Genomic DNA, 18,825 nt, shown 5'->3' on the forward strand with positions numbered 1-18,825 from the left:
TACCTGCCTGGACTTCTGAATTATCTGATACAACAAACCCTTGCCTTTTGTGGGGGTCAGGGGATGACTCGGCCAGTTACACATAGGGTTTTTGTCACCTACAATAAGATAAGTCCAGGACTTAGGGCTACTGTATACTATTTCTATATAATTAAAAAAACACTTTTATTAAAGCACATGGTTAAAAATAACACCCCTTTCCTTGTAAGGCAACCATATACGACCACACAAGTTGAGTACTGCTCAACTTGAGTGAACAACCTTTGCAACAGCACATGAGCAGCCCTGCTTCCCACCTCCAGAGACAACCACTTCCAGTTAGTCTAGATGTTACTCCTGGTAGATAACTCCACACCTCTAAATAATACGCTTTCTCTGCTATTTCATACTTTATCTATTTTGGTCCTTATTGATCGATTTCCTGGTATGATAAATGAGACTTTAGCTTCACTTCCCCTCACTGCTTCCCTTCCCCACTCCACCCCCACACTGGTAGGTCTTCTGGTTCCTTCAGATATCACGGCAAGAACTCTCCACCTTATTCCACCAACCAGAAGGCGCTACGAGTTTCTCACATTGTAGTGTGAGTTCATCTTACCAAGAGAAAGAAGGAAAGATGAGGCTTTTGTGCTGCAAATGAATGATAAGAAAGCAGAAGAGACCTTTGCTCCTATTGACCTCAAAAATGCATGATTTCTACTGAAACAAGACAAACAAATAACCCAGGTGGACAGGTTACTGCACCCCAGGCGCTACACTAAGCATTTGACATGGACTTTCTCATCTGGCAATGACAGGGGCCTTGGGGCAGAAAAGGGCCGGCCCACCTCTGGTGGGGCCACCTTGAGGAGGAAAACTGAGCAGAATTAGGCTGCCCTGGGCGGCACCTGGCTTGTTCCAAGGATATCTTGAGCTCGAGCTTGAGTCCTCAGTTTCCTTCAAACAGGACACAAAAAGCTATCTTGAAGAGGAATTTGCACCTCCACGTTCACTGCAGCATTATTCACAATAGGCAAGGTACAGAAACATCTTAACTGTCCGTCAACGGAGGAACAGATAAAGAAAATGTGGAGTGTATATATATATATATATATATATATGCATACACATATACACATATTCAAACAATGGAATATTATTCAGGCTTAAAAAAGAAGAAAATCTTGTCATTTGCAAAAACATGGATGAACCTGGAGGACATTATATTAAGTGAAATAAGCCAAAGAAAGACATATTATGTGATCTCACTTACATGTGGAATCTAAAAAAGCCAAACTCACAGAAGCAGAGAATAGAAAGGTGGTTATCAGGGGTTGGGAGGTGGGGGAAATGGAGAGATGTTGGTCAGAGGGTCCAAAGTTTCAGTTCTGCAAGACGAGTAAGTCCTGGAGATCTGAGGTACAGTGTGCTGACTGCAGTTAACACCGCTGCGTATACTCAAAATTTCCAAAGAGAGCGGATCTTATTTGTTCTCACACACAAAAAATGGTAACTATGCGAGGTGACGGATGCATTAATTAGCTTGACTGTGGCAATCATTTCACAATGTATACCAAATCATCACACTGTACACCTTAAATATATACTATTTTTATTTGTCAATTACACCTCAATAAAGCTGGAGAGGAAAAAAAAAATCCCAATGTGGTGGCGGAGAGCTTGTGCCCTGCAGCCACATGGCCTCTGTGAGGAGGCGGGACCCTGTCCTAAACAACAGACTCTGTGGGGCAGGCTGGGTCTTCCCTGGCACCGAGCAGGACTCCACAAGCGCTAATCAAACACCTTTCTAGGCTGTGTTTTATTTATTCACGGGGTAGGGGGCGGTAACAAATATACAGCATCAGGAGTTAGTCAGTCAAGCATCAAACTAAGAGTTGATGTCAGTGTCTCTTAATGTCTGTACCCCACTCCGCATGTATAAACATTTATGGAAACTATTAAGAGAAATAATATAGTTTGCTGTCAGAATGTCAGAATAAAAGGATGGATTTACAGATGTCCACACCCATCTGCTCCCTCCTGCTATCTCACCTCCCCTGCTCGCCCCACCCAAGAACCAGTCACCGTTCATGACCAAGCTCTCACCTCCGCGCCCCGGAACCCTAAGGCCCCTCCTTCCGGAATGCCTTTCCCACTTGCTGCCAAACCCCCCATGTTCCCTTCAAGATCCAGCTCAAATTTTGACCTCCTCCAGAAAGCCTTCCCTGGGTGTTTTTCTCATCTGTAAAACACAGGACAGCTAACAGTACTTATCCCAGGAGTCGTTCTGAGGATTCAATGAGATCAGGCATGTGGCGCCTGGCAGAGAACTGGCTCGCAAAAATACCAGCTGCTATTACGCCCTGACCATCCTCCACCCCCTAAGCCACATCCCTCCTCCTAGGCCCTCCATAAGCATTCCCGTTACACCCAGAGGCCCAGCAGTCTAGGTGGTGGGCAGAATAATGGCCACACAAAGATGTCCACATCCTAGTCCCCGGGAACCTGTCAATAAGTTCCCTCATACGGCAAAAAAAACCTCTGCAGATGCGATCAAGTTAAGGACCTCGAGATGGGGAGATCATCCTGGATGATCCAGTAAGCCCAACGTAATCACCAGGGCCCTTATGAAAATGAGGCAGGAGGGTCAGAGTTAGAGGAAGAGATAGGACAACAGAAGCAGGGGTCACAGACAGAGAAAGATTTGAAGATGCTCTGCAGTGGGCTTTGAAGATGGAGGAAGGGGCCACAACACAAGCCAAGGAATGCTGCTGGTTTCTAGAAGCTGGAAAAGGCAAAGAAACAGATTTTCCCTGGAGCCTCCAGAAGGAACACAGCCCTGCTGACACCTTGGATTTGAACTCCAGAATCACAAGATAATAAATCTGTGTTGTTTTAAAAGCCGCTCAGTTTTCAGTAACTTGTTCCAGTAGCAATAGCTGGAAACAAATATAGTCTAGAACAGTGGCTCTCAACCTGGGGCAATTTTGTCCTCTCAGGGACACCTGGCAATGTCTGGAGATATTTTTGGTTGTCACAACTCCAGAAGTACAACTGGCATCTAGTAAGTAGAGACCAGGGATGTGGCTAAAGATGCCACAGTGCACAGGACAGGACCCGACAACAGCTATGCAGCCAGACTGTCAATAGTGCTGAGGCTGAGAAACGCCGCTCCAGAATGATCCTGGTGGAATTCCAAGGAGCCCTCCCCGACCTTCTCTCCCTCTTCTCCTCTTTAAAAACAAACCTCTGTGCACGGAAAAATTAACTCACTCACTGATAAGAACGCAACCTGCGGCGGAATCGAAGGCGATAAGTCAACACTTACCCCACGAAGTCTCATAAAAATATCACCGCAGGACACAGTGCTCTGTCCACATGACACTGTTATGGTGCAAAGGCTGTTTTATTGTTTTACAGATTAGAAAAATACATTTTGGAATACAAAGCACAAAATGTTATAATTATAGCTCTGATTAATAAAATGCACAAGAGAGCTGGAATTTTAATTTTTAATCATTTGCTGGGCACTCGGCTCATGTACCAGGACACTCTGTACTCCTGGCAGGTCAGACCATGGAGACAGCATGTCTCACTTCTCAGGGGAACTCTGTGTTTACGCAGCCGCTCGGTGGCCAGACCATGTGAGTGTCTCCAACAAAAGGGGCCGTGTCTTATTCCTCTCTAGCTCCCAGCCCAGAGCACAATGCCTGGCACACACCAGATTCTCCGTAAATACATGTTGCATGAATGAACAAGCAACTGGAGAAAAGTTGGCAATTTCTGCTGATATAATAGGCATTGCAGGCGTGGAGGAGTGCAGGGACTACTGGGTTATAATTACAAGGTGTCTGGGGGTTAGTTAGCTAGAAAAGACATGGCTGAGGTCCGGAGCGGGACAGCCTGGATCATGGGGATACCTTCAAAAAGCACCCAAGACCAGGTCCTGGCCCAACAAGACTTTTGGGACCAAGAGATCTGGGTTCACGTCCTGGCTCTGCCACTACTAGCTGAGTGACCTTGGGCAAATTACTTAACCTTTCTGAACCTCAGCTTCCTCATCTATAAAAGTTACTCATTCAGCAAAGTGGAGCAGAGACAGCAAGGTGAAGAGGTGAGAGAGGTGGCCAGAGGCCAGAAAAAGCCACACTGGCACAGACAGCTAGCCCTCCACCATGGATTTGTGCTCACCTGCCCAGCCAAGGACTACATTTCCCAGCACATTTTGCATCTAGGTGAGACCACGTGACAGCATTTGGGCCAATGGAATGTGGGCAGAAGTAACTTGCGCTGCTTCCAGGCCCATCCTGGCAGCCTGTTTTCTGCGTGCTGTCGGCTTCCCTTCCACGGCGATCCTGCCCTGAGACCCGCAGCCCAGAAGAGATTCACAGCATTTCAGGATCACTTACAAAGCACTTGCTACATAACTCCTCTCAGCAACCTGGGGGACACAGGATCCCGTCTCCCTGGGCTTGGCACACACTGTGCCCTCCATCTGGCACATGCCCCAGCTTGCCCTCCCTACTAATCCCCTGGCCAACTCCTCTGCTCATCTTTTAGGTCTCAGCTTAGATGTCACCTCCCCCAGGAAGCCTCCTTTTGAACCCCAGGGGGTAAGCCCTATTAGCTTCATCCTACAGATGAGGAAACTGAGGAACAGAGAGATTAAGTGACTTGCCCAAAATCACATGGCTAGAAAGTGGGGGTTGAGTTTGAAGCCAGTGCAGGCTGAATCCCGGGCTTCCACTCAGTCATCAATTGCTGACCCAGTCTTTCTAAAAGTGTGGTCCTGGGACCACCAGCAGCAGCAGCGTCAGCCTCACCCGGGAACTTGTTAGATGTGCAAATTCTCGGGCCCCGCTCCAGTCCTACTAAATTAAACTCTGGGGGCGGGCCCAGAAATCTGTGGTTAAATAAGCCCTTCAGGTGGTTCTGATGGGCACTAAAGTTGGAGAACCAGTGGCCTCGAGAAATTTCCTGCGGTTGAGCCACCTGCTTTTCAGCCAGTCCCTGTGGAGTCCTTGCTAAGATGAGAAGATGTCACAGCTGAACACTGTCTCCCCTCTGACCTTCCAGCCATTTGAAATGCTTCTCTGGATGTTCCACAGTCCTGAGACTATCAGGACCCAGAGAAGGTCATCTTATACTTTATCATCAGCCTGTTAGTGATTCCTTCCTTTGCTTGAAGGCTTCTTGCCTGTGCCCATCAGCCTTGGCTATGAGAGTTTAATCCAGCAGCACTTTAAGGCTCGAGCCACTTCCATCCCATGGTGGTCACTACAACCACCTCCTTCTAGAACATTCTCAGTTCACTGCAGTAAACATTATGCAGCTTCTTGGTCAGCAGAACTGATCTCCCCAACACAAAAACTTTTATTTTTTTTAATCAGTCCAGCCAGCTGCTATTACTTTGAATATAGTCCTGATCATCAATTTCTTCTGCTTTAGCTTTTAGAGTCAGACCTGAAAGAGTGAATCCTCGAGAATGAGCCTGAACAAATCCAAGCTTCTGCTGTTGACCCTCAGTTTTCTTCCACAGTGCTCTCAGAGTCCCGGCAACCAGAGGCCAATCCTGACAGAGACTGGTCAAGACGTCTTTGGGGAATCTGACCAGTGTGAGAAAAAAGACCTAAAAACACCGTTCCCCAGTGGAACAGCCCAGCCAGATCGCCCTGAGGGGAAGGCCACAGCCCACAAGCCCCACTCACACCCAGAGACCTTCCAAAGAGCTTACTGGAGTCCCACTGTCTCTAGCAAACAGCCACCAACCATCAGGGGAGGTGGAAAGGAGAGGCTCAGCTCCACAGTCACTCAGGAGCCCAGGCTCCTTCCAGCTTGTGGCTCTGCCCTCCTCTAGGCCCTCACAGTCCTCTCAACTCATCTGGTAAACAAAAAAAGAGGGGGAGATTTTTTGGGTCCATGCTTGGGAAGACAACATACTATTTCTGCTCACATTCCATCAGCCAAAACTTAGTCATGTGGCCCACCAAACTGGCAGGGAGTCTGGGAAATTCGTCCAGGTGATACCCCAGGAAGAAGAGAACAGAGGTATTGGTGACCAATAGCTGTCTCTGCCACAGAATACATTAAAAATGTTCAAAAATCAAATCAGTGATACATCTTTAATCAGCCAAAAAGTACTGTTCTGTCACAAAAAGCACAAAAGAAAAAAATTGTAAATCATAGAAGGTACACAATTGATCATACGTAAACTGAGACCATTTCAAGTAATCATCAGGCCCTGACTTCATGCCTCCCCCCACCTCCTGCAGAAGATAGGAACTTGAGATCCCAGCCCAAGGGGACAGAGAGAAGAGGGGATGGCAATCCCAACCATGTTACACCTGAATTCACGTCATCAAGAAGCTTCATCGCACTTGTTGAATTAATACATGCTCAAAGGAATGAACATAAGGTGCTGTGGAGGCCACAGAGAAGGAAGATATCTGCATACCTCTCTCTCTAAACCCCACCTCCTTCCACGGGCGTCCTTTCCAGCTCAGCTCAAACATCACCTACTCCAGGAAGCCTTCCCCAATAATCCTCCTCCCCCCATCCACACAGCGGGCACTAGCAGCTCCCATGTGCTTGCTCTCTACTCCCACACTTCCTCCATCTTGCTTCTTAGAGTCTGCTATTAGACCACCCACCCTCAGCCTCAGTTTCTTCCTCTCTAAAATCAGAGTGGACGACCTTACTCAGTTTCTTGGCTGCGTGGCCCCAAGCCAGGACCAAGGACCCAGAAGTCAGGCTCCCAGAGAGCGTCCCGACAAGGCAGACCTAGCGGCCCCCTTCCCATGCAACCCATCTGTCACACTAGGGGCGCAGCTGGGCCGATTTCCCGCAATCCCCCCAGATGGCGCAGGCAGACCGAGGCCGGGACTAACCCGGAGGCCACCGCCCCCGCGCCGCCACTTGCATATTAATACCCGGCCCCTTGGCGCACAGGTCAAGGGAGCCCGCCAACACCCGAACTCCCGCAGCCAACAAGGCAACAAGGGCGCGTCTACACTGTTCTCCAGGTTCGGGGAATTCGGGCCTCTCGTTCAGGGTCGGGGTGGGGGATGCGGCTCCTAGCCCTGCAGGTGACAGGATGGCAGCGCTGCCCCCATACTCTGCGGAGGGGCCCCGGGCGGAGGCGCCCAAACTGCCTCTCCCAGCTTGCTGCATGCCAAGTGTTTTCTCAGTAGACACTGCCGTTAAACTGCATGACTCCCCCATCTTACAGAAGCAAACACTGAGCCCCGAAGAGTTTAACCAGAGGAGGAGCGCCCCGCACACTCTCCTTCCGGGCCGCCTCGAGCCCCAGTTTCAAGCCCCAGACCCAGCGCGCTCGGGGTGCCGGCTGCACCGAGGCGCGCAAGCTTGCCCGATGCCGGCCCCCCTGGCCAACCGCGGCCCCCACCTACCTCCCTCGGACGGACAGGAGCCGCAGCCGCTGCTCACGGCCGCGAGGATCCAGAGGAGTTGGCAGAGGCTCGCAGCCCGGTGCTCCAGGGTGCAGGGCGGGCGTGTCCCCCGAGAGTGCCGGGGAGGCAGCGGGGGCCGCGCGGAGCGGATGGAGCGATCCCGGGGCGCGGGGGGCGCGTGCCAGGGGCGCGAGCGCAGTCGACCGACCGCCGAGCTGGGGCAGCTGCAGCGCGTGGCGTGCGGGCGTAGGAGCTGAGCAGTAGCCGGGCTGGGGCTGGGGCGGGGACAGGAGCCGGCGGGCGCTCGGCGCCGCGCTCACGTGGCCGGCCGCCCCCAGCTGGCCGCGGCCGCTGCTGCAGACGCAGCGCTGGCCTCCCGGCGCGCTCACGGGCGCCGCGGCCGCCGCTCCCCAGCCGGATGAGTACATAGCGTCCGGATCGAGGGCGTGGGGTGGCCCTCGCAACTCCCCGCGGGGGCGGCGCCCTCCCCGTGGGCGATTCGAGGAGGGCAGCCAACCGCCCATCTCCCACCCTGCCTCCCCGGGCTCCGTCAGCTGCCAGCCCAGTTCCTGTATTCGAGTCCTTTCCAAAATCACTGGTAATCTGACCTCATTGTTTGTCTCTATGCATAACCTTAAAATAGTTTTATCAGAAATTGCTTTTGTTTTTTTTTTTCCTGATTTCTACTTTGTAAAAACTTTGGCACTTAGGACAATTGCAATTATTTGTGTAATTATTTGATTAATAGCCCCCCTAGAGTTCCCTGTCTAGTCCTTCGCTGTATGCCTAACTCTAAGCACAGGACCTGGCACGCAGTAAATGCTTAATAAACACCCGTGGAATGAATGGACAAATAGGGAAAGGTATAAAGAAGAAAGAGAAATAAAAGGAATGATAACTGGGCCAGCCCCGGTGGCCTAGAGGTTAAGTTCAACGGTGCTCCATTTCAGCAACCTGGTTCGGTTCCCAGACGCGGACCCACGCCGCTCTGTTAGCAGCCATGCTATGCTGTGCTAGCGGTCCAGCTGAAAAAGAGGAAGATTGGCTGACAAATGTTCCTCAGACAAAAAACCCAAAACTACTGTGAACATGTTGATATTATCTCCTGCCAGATGCTTTTTAGTGAAATTTTAGAAATTTCACAACTCTTATTTTAGAAATAAAAATGATATTTATTGGATTATTTATTGTACACCAACGAAGAGGTAGGTTTCACAGCTCTATTTTACAGATCATAAACCTGAGGCTTATAGAGCTAGGCTTGCCCAAATGATTTCTAAGGTGGCTCCTGTAGGCAAAGGGTTTCTATATTTCATGGCTCCTGCAGGTTTGGGGTCTGCTGAGTTATTCTGTGTAGTAAAAGGAGAGAGGCATTTGAAGCATTGCAGGTGAGAGGGAGGGAGGGGACAGGCAGAAGCTGCCAGGCATTGTGGGAGGGAGAGAAGGGGAAAGGCTTCCAGTAGGAGAGCATCTTGTGGGGGCTGTTCAAATAGTTTGCTGTAGGGGGTGCATCCTAACCACCTCCCTATGCCCCACAGAGCTCTTCAGTGAAGGCTACTTGGGCTGGAATGGTGGGAGTGACCAGATTCTCTCATGGACCTGGAGGGAGGGCTGAGTCTTAGTCCAGGTGAGCCCCAGGCGAACAGAGACCACAGGTGTGGGCAGACCAGAGACAGAAAGAGGCCGACATCTGGGTATGCACGTGGGTCTATTTACGTTTTTCCTAACAAGAGTGGACTCCTATTTATTGCTCCTTTTCCCCCCTCAACACTAGGTTGTAAACATGTTTCTGTAGTCAAGAGCCACCTGTTATTTGTAATGCCTGGTTTGATGTGCCTTTTTGGACATAATAATTAGAGCTGATATTTACAGGGCATTCCCTTTATGCCATGCAATTGCTTTACAGGCTTATCTCTTTTAATTCTCATCACAACCCTCTTATTGCACCCACTTCATCCACAGGGAGACTGAGGCAGGTTAAGTGACTTTCTCAAGGTTACACAGTAAGTGGCAGAGCCAGGATTTGTTCCCAATCTGGGTATATACTGGCCCCTCGAGTGTCCTGTCCCTAAACCTTGACTGTTCAGTTTTTGAGGCCTCTGAAAATTCAGGTTCCCTTGGGAGAATGAAGGCCTTCAGCTTACCAGCTACTATAGCCTCTGTGGGGAGTAGGTTCAAGTTTATGAGGCCTGGGCAGTGGAGCAACATACAGGCAGCATCTCATAAGTTGGTGGGGGGAGGGGATGAAATAAAAAACAAACGGTCCTGAAACCCATCATTGAGTATACTACCCCTTGGGCTCTGTGCTACAAGTTTGAAAATACAAGATCTAGAAGATATTATTTTGGCTTGAAGTGCTGGCTCCTTTGGTCACCTTGAGAAAACTGCTCTGGCTTTTGGCAAAAGACAAAATTGTACCTGAAATTCTGATCGTGGGAAACTGGGGCAGGAATAAAGCATCTGAGCTAGTCTGTCCAAGCCCCTCCCCCCACCCCCCAAAAACCTGCACTGCTTATAGCTCTGTGGCCTTGGGAAAGTTATTTAACTTCTCTGAGACTCTGTAGTTTTTGTCTGCGCAGCAGAAATCCTCCTTCTTTGCATGAGCTCCTTGATTAGTCCTCAGGGAAACAGCCCACCCTACTCTCAGTTCATGAGAATAACCTGCCCCCTCACTCCCCTGGCTTCAAGAGTATACACATGACCAGATCTGGCCAATCAGCATATTCCATCCCTATAGCCCCACTGATTGGTTCAGGAATGAACATGTGAGTCAAGCCAGGCCAATGAGATACTAATCTGGGTCTTTTATGGTAACCATTAAAAAGAGAATCTCTCTTTTCCAAGGAGTTGTTGAGCTGGTAGCATGTAAACCTAGGGTTCCTGGGTGTTCACTCTTATGGCAGATATTTATTAAAATCGTATTGTGTGCCAGGTATTGCTCTAGTTGTTGAGGGAAAGGCCTGCCCTCAGAGAACTGTCTAAGAGGGTAGGAAAAAGGAAAACAAATTTCTCAAATAGCCATTATTCCATACCAATATAAACTGCAAAGCGTGCTATGAGCAAGAAGTGTAGGGAGCAGCGAGAGATTATAAAGGCAAACCTGGTCAGGAAGGCTTCTCTGAAGAAATGACACTTAAGCTCTGAAGGAGGAGTCAGCATCCTTCTAGTAGCTTTAGGAAGGCAGGTGCCCTGGGTGGCCTCAGCAAGGAGACGTAGGTTAGATCATTCTTGGTTTTTGCTTGGTCCTTAATCACCTCCTTCAACCATCACACAAAACTGTTCAGATTTTATTGAAGAGTTTGGGGTAACAAAAGAGAACTAAATATAGGAGGAAAAAAAATTAAATTGTCCTCTCAATGTTACAGCATCCAAGAGGAAGAATAACCCTTCCCAGGGGACTCTTCATTGGTGCACTCAGTTCCAAGCCTTGCTCCCCTGTCCTGAAGCCTGCCCTTCCTTCTCTCATCTCATGTGGACAAACATCTCTTCAAACTCTGAGGGACAAAATCCCCACCTCTATTAGAAAAATCCCTCTCCTTGCTCACAGGGATTGGGTTCTTTCTCCTTTTCCCTCCACCAGAATAATCCACAGGATTCAGTAACCCACGGGATGCTAAAGATATCTTCAAGAAAGTGAAAAAACAACTCAGAGAAAGGGAGAAAATATTCACAAATTATATATCTGATAAGGGATTTGTAGCTAGAATATATAAAGAGCTCTTACAACTCAATAATAAAAAATAAATAACCCAATTGAAAAATGGGCAAAAGATTTGAACAGACATTTCTCCACTAAGTACATGAAAAGATACTCAACATCACTAACCACAGAAAAATGAAAATCAAAACTACACCCACTAGGATGGCTAGCATCAAAAAGTCAGATAATAACAGATGTTGGCAAGGATGTGGACAAATTGGAACCTTCAAACACTGCTAACCCAGGAATGGAAACTAGAGAACAGTTTGGCAGTTCCTCAAAAAATTCAACATGAGGTTACCATAAAATGTAGCAACTCTACTCCCAGGCATACACCCAAGATAAATGAAAACATATGTCCACACAAAAACTCATGCAAAAATGTTCATAGCAGCATTATTCATAATAGCCAAAAGGTGAAGGCAACCCACCATCAACTGATGAATGGATAAACATGTGATGTATCTATACAGTGGGATATTATTCGGCAATAAACAGAAACGAGGAACTGATACATGCTACAACATGGATGAATCTTAAAACTATTCTGCTAAGTGAAAGGAGTTAGACACAAAAGGCAACATATTATATGATTTAATTTATATGAAATGTCCAGAATAGGGAAATCCATAAAGACAGAAGGTAGATTAGTGGCTGCCTGCGGCTGGGAAGGGAGTTCAGGAGGAACAGGGAGGGACTACTAACAAGTATGGGGTTTCTTTTCTGGGGTGATGCAAATGTTCTAAAATTGATTGTGGTGATGGTTGCACAATTGTGTAAAAATACTAAAAAACAATGAATTATCCTCTTTAAATGGGTGTATGGTATGTGAATTATATTGCAATAAAACTGTTACCCAAAAAAAAGGAGTCACGGTGCCTCCATGTTACCATGGTGCTTCAGGGTGTGGCAGCAGAAGAGAGGTCGCCAGGAATAGTATTCCAGCTCTTACGTGCTCTAGCCCAGTCATGGGTACGTGGCTGTTCCCAGCTTCAAGGAAGTAGGTGTGATCTTCCCACAGGCTCAGAGAGGGTTGGAGAACCACACTAGCCACATACGCGATAGGAAGGAAACGGTTCTCAAGTGTTAGCTGCTCAGATCCCCTGTCCACAGGAGGCCATGTCCACACGCGTTGTAGAACAGTTTTAGGTTCACAGCAAAATTGAGCAGAAAGTGCAGAGATTTCCCATTATCTCCCCTGCCCCCATACAGGCACAGCCTCTCCCACTATCAACATCCCCCACCAGCGCGGGGCATTTGTTACAACCGATGAACCTACAATGACATATCATTATTCCCCAAAGTCCATAGTTTACATGAGGGTTCACTCTTGGTGGTGTACATTCTGTGGGTGTGGACAAATGTATGAGGACATGTATCCGCCGTTGTAGTATCAGACAGAGGATGATCACTGGCCTGAAAACCCTCCGTGCTTTGCCTAGTCATCCCCTGCCCCAACCTTAACCCCTGGCAGCCACAGTGGGATGTTTTCAAGCAGCAGCATGAAGGCCTCCTTGGCTCACTTCCGTGGCTCAGAAGGTCCTGGGCCTACTGAGCATGAGAAGCGAAGCCCATTGCAGAGCCATCGACGGCCCACCTGCAGCTACAGAAAGCCTCGCAGGGCTATACGATGACCACTCTGCTGTCCTCGGGATGGTGCGTTTCTCCCTTGCCCTTGTGCTAGGCAAACCCCAGGGTTCCAGTGGGGCATGTTTGGGCCTCTCCTTCCCTGTGCCCATACACGTGCATAGGAAAAGATCTGGAAAGATGCAGCTAAACTGTTGCTCTTCACAGTGGTTACTTCTGAGCTGTGGAATTGGGTGTGAAGGAGTGGGGTGGTGAGGGAGAGAATTTCCCCTTAACTTTATACATATGATTGGACATTTAAGAAAAAGTCACAATGAGCATGCATTACATTACATTTCAAATGCAAAAAGACAACCTACACCTTCCTTTACCAAAGCATTGACAGAGTTGAACGGGGTGGGGAAATTAAAGGTAACTTTATATTCTCATTTGTGTTTTTCCTTCTTTGCTCGAGTTTCAACAAGGAACATGTATTACTTTCGCAAAAGTTATTTTTAAATGTCCCTTAAAAGCAAACAAACAAACAAAAAAACCCCAAACTGAACAGAGCCCAGCTGCTCTGGTTTCTATGGCCTCTGAGCCCTTGTCTGGCTGGGGCTGACTTTGCATAGGAGCTGCTCTCGCAGCATCAGGCTTGAAGGCATAAATCACCAGAGAAGCTGACTCAGCAAGACTGTGGGAGCCCGGTAGGGAGACAGGCGGGTGGAGCCATGCTCTCGTTGGAGCAGATGAGCTCACGGCCTTGCTTCCACTGGAGTTTTGTTCTGTTGGAGAAATGCCTCAGGCATGAGGGTTCTGAGCAGCTCTGGAAACAGCTCTTCTCACAGAAGGCCTGCTTTTTTCCTGATCAGGTCTACTAAGTGTAGGATTAATGTTCACTTGAATTAAATTATCAGAGAGAGAGTTGGGGTGGGGGCAGGGTTGCTGCTAGCAAATGGTCCAAATACTGGAGAATGCTTTGAGTCATTGTAGGGGGATTATCCAAAGAGATCTCTGCATCCTTCTTGCGGCTGCAGGCGGGGATCTTCCAGTAGAGCAGACCACAGTCTGGCCATGTCCAGATAAAGGTTCTGTGAGCTCTCATGTTGAGCAGCTCCAGTCAGAAGCATTTACCTCTGGCTTTGTCTAAGTCCACATAGCAAGATGGAGTGGCCTTAACCAAGGATGCCAAACCACTGGTTCAAGGAATGGTCTGGCTGCCAACACTGTTTCAGGCCCTGGGGATATACTGTTGGACGAACAAGACACTGTCACCTGCCCTCCTGGGATTGGCATTCTAGGAGGGCCCAGTCATTAGGAGAGACTCATAAACACCAGCTTGAGGCAGGGGAGTAGGGGAGATGTTTGTGGAATACCACCGAGTGATCAGCAGCCGTGTAAGATACTCTCGTGGTGAGCACATTGAGGAGGAAGTGGAGAGCTCGGGTCCCTGGAGTCCCCACCATTACACCCCTCACTATGTGCCAGGTATCTGTTTAAATGCGTGACACACATTACTACATTTATTCTTTGTCTGACTTGTTCTCTGATGTGGCCAAGAGCCCAGAACAGTGCCTGACACATTGTAGGTGCTCAAGAAATATTTCCAGAATGAATGAATTTAATTCTTATAGCAGGGGCTGGCCCCGTGGCCGAGTGGTTAAGTTCGCACACTCTGCTGCAGGTGGCCCAGTGTTTCGTTGGTTTGAATCCTGGGTGTGGACATGGCACTGCTCATCAAACCACGCTGAGGCAGTGTCCCACGTGCCACAACTAGAAGGACCCACAACGAAGAATATACAACTGTGTACTGGGGGGCTTTGAGGAGAAAAAGGAAAAAAATAAAATCTTTAATTCTTATAGCAAAGCCTGTGATCCTGCTATCATCCCATTACAGAGACGAGCAACTGAGGCCCAGAGAGAAGTAGCTTTCCTAAGGTCACACATCCAGTGAAGGCTCAGGCTGTGTGCTTCCCAAGCCCATGGGTTTACCTACTGTATTGGTTTCCTTGCTGCTGTAACAAATTTCTTCTAATTTGGTGGTTTAAGATAACACAGTTGTCTTACAGCTCTGCAGGTCGACGTCCTAAAGTCAAGGTATCAGGCACCTTATGTTCTTTTCTGGAGGCTCAAGGGAAGAATGGGCTTCCTTACCTTTTGCAGCTTCCAGAGGCTGGCCGCATTCCTTGGCTTGTGGCTGCACCACTCCAAACTCTGCTTCTATCTTCACATCTTCTCTAATTCCTGCCTTCCTCTTATAAGGACCCTTGTGATTACATTGGGCCCACCTGGATAATCCAAGATACTCTCCCCATTTCAAGGCCCTTAATTTAATCACATCTGCAAAGAAGAACACTGGGTCTTGGGAGGCTGGGGCATGCTGGCTCTGCCTGGGACAACTGAAACAAGTTACTTAGCCTCTCTGAGCGTGAGTTTCTCCCTCTGTAAGATGCGCATAACAGTTATGATTGACGGAGCCCACACTTGCAAATGACCTGTAACAACGTTCAATGATTCTCCTCCCTGGACTCGTGGTTCTCACATCGCGGGGGCAGGAGCCAGCCCGTGAGGCCACCTGGGCTGCAAAGGTGACCTGAGGCAGGGCTGGAGAATCCGCAGGCTGGGGACCCGGCCGGGTTCGGCGTAAACCCGGATTCCCCGCGGGACCCGCAAGCTGGCTGGGAGGAAGCGGCAGCGCGGCACTGCCCCCAGGTGGCCATAGACAGTATACCACGCTCATGGAAAATAAAATGCAAACCTACGTGAAGACTGGATATTAATGTTTAACATTCTGCATCTCTTTTTTCCTTTTTTAATGGGCATCCCGACTGTAGTTATTGCTGCCGGACACGAGAGCACTGTGACTCCGAAGCCCGGAAGACATCCAGGAATCAGTACGCGCTGACGGGTGCAGGAAACTTCAGGGCGACATTGGGCATGCGCAAACCTAGGAAGGCGGAGCTCGCGGAACGTGAGGCGCAGCGTCATTACACTAATATAGTCTTGATAGAATACGTCAGGAAGGGGAGGTAGCGTGGCCGAGTGGTCTAAGGCGCTGGATTTAGGCTCCAGTCATTTCGATGGCGTGGGTTCGAATCCCACCGCTGCCACACCCTTGATGGTTTCACTTTTCCGGCCTTAAACCCTTCAAATTCGTTGTTGTCGTTGTCTCCCGATCTCTCTACTCGGTTTGTCCTTTCTGAGCCGTACGGTTTGTTTTAGTGGAATGGGGGACTGGGGAGGAAGAAACTGAAGCACAGGCCCTCTCACCCCCTAGCCTAGTACACAAACCCACCAATCCTGCTACCAAAAACACCAAAAACGTTCCTCTATTTCCAGGAGGAAGTATCTGAGATACCTGGAAAAGTTCCCAACAGCCTGCCTGCATCTTTACCTTAATGCTTCAAGATCTGAGCCCACAGGAAGTGGGCTTCTTTACTTCCCAAGGACAACGGTTAGGTGGGGATGATTTTAATCGTGACCTGAGTTAGGGATGGTCCCTTTCTGGCCGGCTCTGTGTCTTGTAGAGAGTTCCCGCTGACTTCATAAATCTGTGTTCGGAGAAATGGTGTCAGGTGACCCTAAAGAGAGGCTGAGATTTCAGGGGGCCTGCCCCACGTCTGGGTACCAATCTTGGGGTGCCAGCTTCATTGATCCACCTCCTACTTGGTCTTCAGGCTTGGTTTAGGGAACCTTCGTTTATTTATTCATTCAATGACTATTTGTGAAGGGCCTACTATGTGCCAGAAACCAAGTTCATCCTGATGCCACAGAGAAAACAAGACACACACGTCTTCGCAGTCAGCCATTGTAACTTCATTAATTATACCTGTGAGGAGTGTTATACAGTGCAGCATGCTAACCTGGCCCAGGGTCAACGGAAGTGACACTTAGCAGGGACTTGAAATTGAGACATTAATTATGTGAAGGTGGGAGAGGGGAGTTCCAGGAAGAGGGAACACCATGTGGAAAAGCCTAGAGGCGCATGAGAGCCTGGTGAGTCTGAGATGCTGTGAGGGCGATTTCGGGCAGCGGGACAGAGAGCAGCAGTGGACCAATGATAAGTGATGAGGCTGAAGTGTTAGGCAAGGAGGGCCATAAACGTCAAGATAAAGCTTTGAACTTGATCCTGGGGGCACCCGGAAACCACTGAAAGGTTTTAAGCCCGAGGGTGGCACGTTCCAATTTTGGATTTAGAAAGTTCCCTCTGGCAATAGGAGCAGGAGGTTCCATTCGAAGCCTGCTCCAGTTGTCCAGGAAAAAGAAGAGTGGCTCGTGCCATCGCTGGGACAGTGTGTAGGACAGAAGGGGTGGGTCAGAGAGACGTTTTGGAAGTGGATCTGACAGAACTCACTGATTAAGACATGAAGAAGAGGAAGGTGTTAAAAGTGTTGACTAACTTTTGGGCTTGAACTACTGGTTGGATGGTGGTGCTTTTCCTTTTCCCTAGAAAGTTGCAGAGGATGAAGAGGAAGTTTGTGGAAAAGATGATCTCAGTTTGATTCACACTGAGTTTGAGATGTGGGACATGGGGTTGAATGGGAGGTTGGACACAGAAGTCTGGAGGTCAAGAGGACATTGGGAACAAATGATATGGATTTGGGAGGCACTGGAGACTGAGGATTTGGAATGGATGAACTCGCCCAGGAAGAGTGTGCAGACAGCAGAGGGGCCAAGACGGAGTCCTGAGAAACATCATCTTGAAGGGAGGGCCGTGGAAGAGGAGACAGTGAAGGGGATGGAGAAGGACTGGCCAGAGGCATAGGTGGAAAACAGGTGTGGTGTCACACAGCCCAAGAATATGACAAGAAGGAAGGAGTAGCCAACCATGTTGAATGCTGCTAAGAGGCTTGAGAAGATGAAGGCTGAAAAATATCCATTGGATTTATGATTCATGGGCAAGGTTATTGATGACCTTGATTAAAGTCATTTTGGAATGAGTTGAAGAGAAGAAATGGAAACATAAGTGTGGACAACTCATCATCAAATTTGATTTTGAGGAGGGGAGAGGGATGGGAGCCGTAGTGAGAGAGAGAATGGGGAGTCAAGGGAGGATATTTTTAAGATGAGAGAGACGACGATGTTTTAGACACCTGGCATTGGGTCTACAGTGGAGAACAGCTTCAGCACCCACAATGGAAAGCTTATGAATTTACCTTGATGGTCCATTCTGATTGGCTGTGTTGCCTTGGGCTGCCCACAGCAACAACTCTGTTTTCTGCATGCATGATGCTTCAGTGTCTCCAAGAAAGCTAGGACTTCCTCCTGCTTGCCCTCTCAGAACCTGATGGAGAGCTGGTTATGTGGGCAGCTTCTAAAACACTCACGGGCTCAGTTTGTCTGTTGGGTGGAGGTGCTTTGGTCCTTTTCCATTGGGTAAAGTCACGTGAGAGGAAGGAAGCTTTCCTGGCATAGTGACCCACACCACCTCCAGCCCCAGGGTTCAGACATTATACTTTCGGAGCCGCAGGGCAGAGATGACTTAGAGAAATCCAGAAAACAAAGGAATTGATTTTGCTTTTGGGTTTCACAAGCTGAGGTTTGGCAGTAAAATGTCTAGAAGATTCCGTGAACAGGGAAAGCCTGTTTTCCTGCCCTAAGAACAGATGTCTCAGGATTAGTAGAGAGAGAAAAGTCAGAGAAGGAGGTGAGTGTAGACACAGCTGTATTACTGAGAAGAAAGGGAGGCCGTGAACTGCCAGCCCCAGATGGCCCGAGGTTTGTGGATCTGAGACGGAAGTGGATCCCAGAGTGCAGCCCAAGCCCTGGCACAGCCCGGATGCAGAAGAGCAGAAACGACCGTGTGTGTGTTTAGGCCAGTGGGCCTTGGGCAGCTCCTCCAAATTACCCCAGCTGCAGAGCAGGAACCCCCACGCTGTCCCCTCTTTGAAGTTAGACACGACCTCAGTTTCCTCATCTATACAATGAGTAATAAATCCTACTGTAAGGGTGGCCCTAAGAAGGAACGAAATAAGAGCATATAGATGAAAGTCCTTTCAAACTGTCAAGCATTAAACAGACATAAAGGATTATTATTGAGCTTTAAAAAATTATATTTACACACGCAATTCAACTTAGCAAAGAGGAGCATACACTTTTTAGCTGCTTTGCAAACTTTCTTCATTGATCAGCAGAGAGGGACACAAGAGCAATGCCCACACCCACGATGGC

The 18,825-nt window shown here is 48.6% G+C and overlaps 1 protein-coding gene and 1 non-coding gene across 2 annotated transcripts in view; one reads left to right on the forward strand and one right to left on the reverse strand.

The window, feature by feature from the left end:
* The window catches only part of EEF2K (eukaryotic elongation factor 2 kinase), a 59,493-nt gene extending 51,896 nt beyond the window's left edge, over positions 1 to 7,597 (reverse strand). The window contains exon 1 of the mRNA XM_046665205.1: positions 7,389 to 7,597. The gene's annotated coding sequence lies outside the window, so the exon portion shown is untranslated. The remainder of the gene's footprint in view (positions 1 to 7,388) is intronic.
* Positions 7,598 to 15,682: 8,085 nt separating this feature from the next.
* TRNAL-UAG (transfer RNA leucine (anticodon UAG)) lies at positions 15,683 to 15,764 on the forward strand. Its single transcript has one exon. It is a non-coding gene; the product is annotated as a tRNA-Leu (tRNA).
* Positions 15,765 to 18,825: the final 3,061 nt, after the last annotated feature.

Source organism: Equus quagga, chromosome 7 (assembly GCF_021613505.1).
Source record: "Equus quagga isolate Etosha38 chromosome 7, UCLA_HA_Equagga_1.0, whole genome shotgun sequence".
Classification (NCBI taxonomy): domain Eukaryota; kingdom Metazoa; phylum Chordata; class Mammalia; order Perissodactyla; family Equidae; genus Equus; species Equus quagga.